The sequence below is a fragment of the Cynocephalus volans genome, chromosome 10 (assembly GCF_027409185.1).
Source record: "Cynocephalus volans isolate mCynVol1 chromosome 10, mCynVol1.pri, whole genome shotgun sequence".
Taxonomy (NCBI): Eukaryota; Metazoa; Chordata; class Mammalia; order Dermoptera; family Cynocephalidae; genus Cynocephalus; species Cynocephalus volans.
In genome coordinates, this window is record NC_084469.1 from 54,380,125 (window position 1) to 54,386,124 (window position 6,000).

Consider the following 6,000-nt stretch of genomic DNA (forward strand, 5'->3'; position numbering starts at 1 on the left):
ACTTTTTTTATTGTAAAACAAAATCAGAAACTAAAAAGCCAAAATTAATTGTAATCTTACTAACTATAGGTGACTGCTCTCAGTTTGGTAGAGCAAATCTTGCTAGACTTGGTTTTTTAAGAAATGTATTCATGGTATGCATGCTGTACATCTGTTTTTATCATGCAAAAAAAAATCATGATTGCTATTTCAGTAAATATAGATTTTTATTATTTTAAGGACTTTTTTAAATGAGTTATTTATGTTATTGGGGCCTCTAAATTTTTAGCTATAAAACTGCCTTTATTAATAGGACCCAAAGTTTACCTTTGGATGCTTGCTTTTTTCTTTTAAAACATGTATTTTAATTGCTGAAATTATTCACATTTTCTTCTTGTAAACTGTTTTATTCCTTTTCATTAACCCTAATCCTAATGCCATACTAATAGAAAGGTAATAACTGTTATGAAAGTGTTGTTTATCCTTTCAGATATTTTAAGAAATTTTTTCTTATATATGTTAGTGACGTTTTATGTGTTATGTATTAGTATATATAATCATGCTGTATGTATTGGTTTGCTGCAAGGAGTTGATGAATTAATAAATGTAACGTACTTAGAACTATTCCTATCATATAGTATATATTCAATAAAGTTTTTTCTGATAAATCCTTATCCAAACTTGCTACTCACTTTCTAAAACTTGGAAATCAAAGTGATTTAGATAAAGTAGTATCTGAACTTGGGAACCTAATAGATTTTGATAGTGAGAAATTCTTGGAATATAACACAAGATAATTGACATGGAATTTCTAGAGTTCAAATAACTATAAAGCACTATAAATGAAAATGTATTATCAAACTCCAGCATGTTCTAGATGCACCCTTCTTGTTTTTTCTTAGCAGTATTTGACAGAATGGGAAATATTTTATAAATAAAATTAAGAGCTATTATCCTACCTTCTACTATATCACTCTGTTTATTCCTTTATACTCTGTCTACTTCCCACTTGAAGAATGTTTAAAACATAGCCAATGAGTCCAATCATTGCTGCATATTTTGGTATGAGGGTGGAGTGAGGTGCGGGGAGGTGGTTGTTGAAAACAAGTTTAGAACTTCAATTTTCACTGCAATTAGAATGTAGAGGAATATGAAAGCCTTCACTCCCATGGTAACAAGTAAAACCTTGATGAGATAAAAATCATACTTTCTTATGGGATAATCTAAGAGTGGTAGAGGCAAGGAAGCCTTGATGAGCTGAATCCCTCATAGAAATAAGTCCTTCCCCATATCAGCTAGCTACAAGCAAAAAAAAGAAAGAAAAGAAAAAAGCTTTTATAGGTGAACAGAGAATCACATAACTTTCCATATCTGGATGTAGATGCATGGTGTGGACAGGTGGAGAAAGGAGTAGGCTACTGTGGATGAAGAGATAATGGAGAGAAAAGAAATTAGTAGTCTAAAATGGTGCTTAGGAATACAGTGGAATAGACAGTACTCAGCATCGCCCTCTCCCACAATCAACCAATTTACAACTATTAAAAAGCAACGACTGCCAAGCTCAGGCTGCTAGAGCTAAAGGGAAGAGGAGGAGAGAACGATGGAGTTTGTGATGGCAGGAGAAGCCACGATGAGAGAAGGGACCACTCTGACCATTTCAAGCCCTGACCACTTCAAGGCTGGCCCTGGTGAGTACACAGAACAAGAGCTGACAAAAGCTGCTGCTCTGCCCTTCCTATAAAGTTTCTTGGAGGCTGCAGGGGAGAAGAGGGCTATGGTGGCCCCCAGCAAGACCAATAACGGAGTTCCCGTGGACCCACATAGGAGTGAGGGGCCACAGACAACTGAAAAAAGGAGCCACTCAGAGGCCAGTGAGTCATTGCAAGGGACCGGCGCATGGCCCATCCAATGGGAAGTGTTGGGAGTGTGGGATATGGGCCCACTGGGGGAACACTGGGACACAGCATGGACAGCTGATCTGCCCTCCAACCAGCACTGGTCCACTCAGTGGAGACTGGTCAGGAATACAGAACTGCAGGGGGTGCAGTTTGCAGAAAAGACTCAAACCCAGACCAGACTGCCCAGACCAGTTTCCACACAAACCAGGTGTACCAGACCTCACAAGACCCAGAAGTGCTTACAAGGTCAACAATTAAAACCTAAGCTGCCCAAAAAGCCTTCCCCAGAGAATCAGCAAAGCAGCAATTTAGCTCAACTACAGGGCTCAAGTGCTAGTCCCCACAGGAAGTTCCCCCATTTTAGAAGTAACTGAAGGACAATAAATTAGTTCAGTGCAGGGTTCAAGCGGTGGGAATAGGGAATAATCCAACACCGAACTGAAAGAAAAAAAGAGTCACAGATCAGAGACAAAGTTCTGATATTAACCAATAAAGGTCTAACACCACCAAAGAACACCTATAAAACCTAGAAGGACCAGAAGTCTCCCAGGCTCTCAAGCCTGGGTAGGGGGAGGACCAAGGGTCTCAGCCACACACCCCTGGCATCCACATCCAGCCCATCAACGGCCACCACTGGAAGCGCCCTGGGACCCCTAACTGGGGTGGGGGGAGCTAAAAGCCTCAGCCACACCCCCTGATGTCCATATCCAGCCCAGTGATGACCACTGAGCCACCACCAGAAGCACCCTGAGCTCCCAAGCTGAGGTAGTGGGAGGCCAAGGGACTCAGCCACACACCCCTGATGTCTGCATCTAGCCCAGCAATGACCACCAGGCTGTCGCTGGATGTGCCCTGGGCTCCCAAGCCAGGGCAGTGGGGGTCCAAGGCCTTCAGCCATGCTCCCCCAACTCAGCATCCAGCCAAGCAATGACCACAGAGCCACTGCTGGAAGCACCCCCATGCTTCTGAGCTGGGGCCGTGGGGACTGAGGGCCTCAGCCACACCCCCTGATGTCTGCACCCGGCCCAGTGAAAACACTGAGACACCACTAGAAGCACCCAAGGCTCCTGGGGTGGGGGGCTGAGGGCTTCAGCCATGTTCCCCTGAAGTCTGCATCCAGCCCAGCAATACTCACGAAGCCACCACTGAAAGCACCCTGGGCTCCCCTGCAGGAATGAGGGAGTTGCCATGGGCCTCAACCATTCTGCCCCTTCCTCCTCCTCCCACATCATTCCCCTCCCCTCACCCATCTCCCCCTCCCCCCAACCACTCCACAACATCTTAGAACGTAAAATAATAAATAAATAAATAAGTAAAATGCTCAGGACTTTCAGGAGAGATTAGAATCTGGGAGAGACCAAAGTGCAAAAGATTTAAGCAGTGCTATCAACTAACTTAATTAACGTTTATATAATGGTACTCTCAATAACCAGAGAATATACTCGCTTTTCAATAATACATGAAACACCCACTAAGGTAGGCCACATGTTGGGCCATAAAATAATATTCAATAATTTTCAAAGGGCTAACATCATACAGACTAAGTTCTTCGACACAGAACTAAATAGAGCTCAGTGATTGAACATGCATAGAAAATTCGGTTTTCTTCCAGATAATTGAGAGTCTTAGCTTTTACCTTTTCTATGTATATAGAGTATATGACTTACCTAGAATTAAATTTTGTGTATGGTGTGAGGCACAGGTTGAGGTTCATTTTCCCCTCACATAGATATTCAATAGTTCCAGCACTATTTGTTAAAAACACTTTCATTTCTCCATTGAGTTGCTTTAGCACTTTTGTCAAAAATCCATTCGCCATAAATGTATACTATATATTAGCAACAGACCATTGGAAAATGAAACAAATATAGTTTATAATAGTATCAAAAATCAAAATATTTAAGAATAAGTTTAACAAAACATATGAAAGACCTTTATTATATGGAAAAACTACAAAACATTACTGAGAGAAGTTAAAGACTTACCCCAGAGGGGGGCTCCAGCAGGTGTACGGGTGGAGAAGATGGGGCAAATAAAAATAAATTTTAAAAAATTTAAAGAAATGGAGAGGTATACCATGGCCATTAATTAGAAAACTCAGTATCATTAATATGTAAATTCCCCCCAAATTTATCTACATATTCAAAGCCATTCCAGTTAAAATGCCAGTATTTTTTTTAATTCATAAGATTATTCTAAAATTTGTATAGAAATCCAAAGGACTTGAAGAGTCAAAATCAGTATTGAAAAAGAACAAATTTGGAGGGCTTATTGTAAGACATGCTGGAAAGCTATAATAAAGTAATAAAGACTACAGTGTTGGTCTAAGGATAGACAAATATGTCAATGGAGTAGAACAGTGTAGAAATAACAACCCCCACAGTTCAACTTGTGCATTTCAGCATGTTGCAAAGTAATTTGACCATGAAACCCATTTTCCTAATTGTTATTAACGTTTGTGAGAAATAAACACATCTGGGAAGTGTTTACTTGACTAAAATACATCAATAAAGAGATAGATAAAGTTTAAAAGATTATTATAGGTAGTTAGCTAAGTATTTGGGAATAAGCACTTTTTCATGTCGCTAATATTAGGTCCTTTAGAAAGTCTCTACTTTGTCTATAGGAGACTGGTTCTGGTCTGCGGATGGAAGTGCCTCTCACCAGAGATCTCATAAATCTTTCCTTTTCCTCCATAACATGGAATCAGTCAGATCCTGTGAGAGAGATTTTATTTTAACATTTAATCATGATAATTTTTACAGAAAAAGTAAATACACTAAATTTCATCTTTAAAAAATTTGAAAAAATCAGCAGTTATTTTCTAAGGGAAAAAACCCTCCACGAATGGAAGATTTTTGAAAGACAGAAAAAGTAAATGTAATTTCAGCACTGGCTTTGTTTCTACTTCTAGTTTAATGTTTGAATAGGAACTGTCAGATATGGGACTTTTCTTTGTATTTATACATTTTAAGTATCTTTCATTATATCCCTCTACCAAAATTATAACAGTTATATATTTTCACCACAACCAGTAAACAATGAAAATATACATAAATAATATTATGTCCCCACCCTCATTCTTTCAATTCTACAATCTCAGTAAAACTTATTTACCTTTTCACACCTTTCTTTGCTCAAATTAACATTACACACACATCTAATTTACCTTTGTTCGAATTTTCAAATAATACCAAGCTATGCATTGTTTTCTAACTTGTTTTGCTCAAGCAACAGTCTTACTTGTACATCTTTTCAGATCAATAGGTATAAATATAGCTCACTCATTCCAAACTGCATATTATTGTGCTGTATAGTTGTACTATGATTTCCTCAATGATGGCCATTTAGACTATTTCTGCTTCTTTGATGTTATTAAAAGAAAAAAAAAAAAGAACATCCCTGCACATACCAGTTCATGTATTGAATTTTTATTCTTTAAAATGGGTTTTCCAAACTGGAATTAATAAATCAAAGTATTTGCATTTTTAATTTTAATAGCAAATCCCAGTTTAACTTTCCAGAATTGTGATGTCATATTCTCATCAATTATGTATGTGTGCTCATTTACTTATTGACATTCTTGCACATGAATATTGTCATTCTTTGCACAAATTGCCAAAATGATGGGTAAATGCTGTATCATTTTGTCTTTTCAAAAAAATTGTTTTATTTTTAGCAAAAACTAAATGCACCTGTCAATAAATACTTCGTTACATAACCATCCTTAATATTGCATAGTATTAAGTTATAAGGAACTGTTCTAATTTATTTAAGAAAACTAACTTGAATATTTAGGTTGTTTCTGATATTTCCAGCTGTATTAACAATATAGTGATGAACACTTTTATTTTAAAAATGTTGAGCACTATTACGGATCAAATTGTGTCCCCCCAAAGTTTAGTGTGTTGGAGGTTTCGTTTCCACTGTGATAGTGTTAAGAGGATGGGAAATCCTACTGTGGTCGTTGAAAGGTGGGGTCTCAAAGAGGTGACTGGATTGTGAGGACTGTACTCTTGGAATAATGGGAGCAGTTCTGGTGGCTTTAAAAGGCGAGTGGGGCTGGCCAGTTAGCTCAGTCGGTAAGAGCACGGTTCTGTAACACCAAGGTCATGGGTTTGGA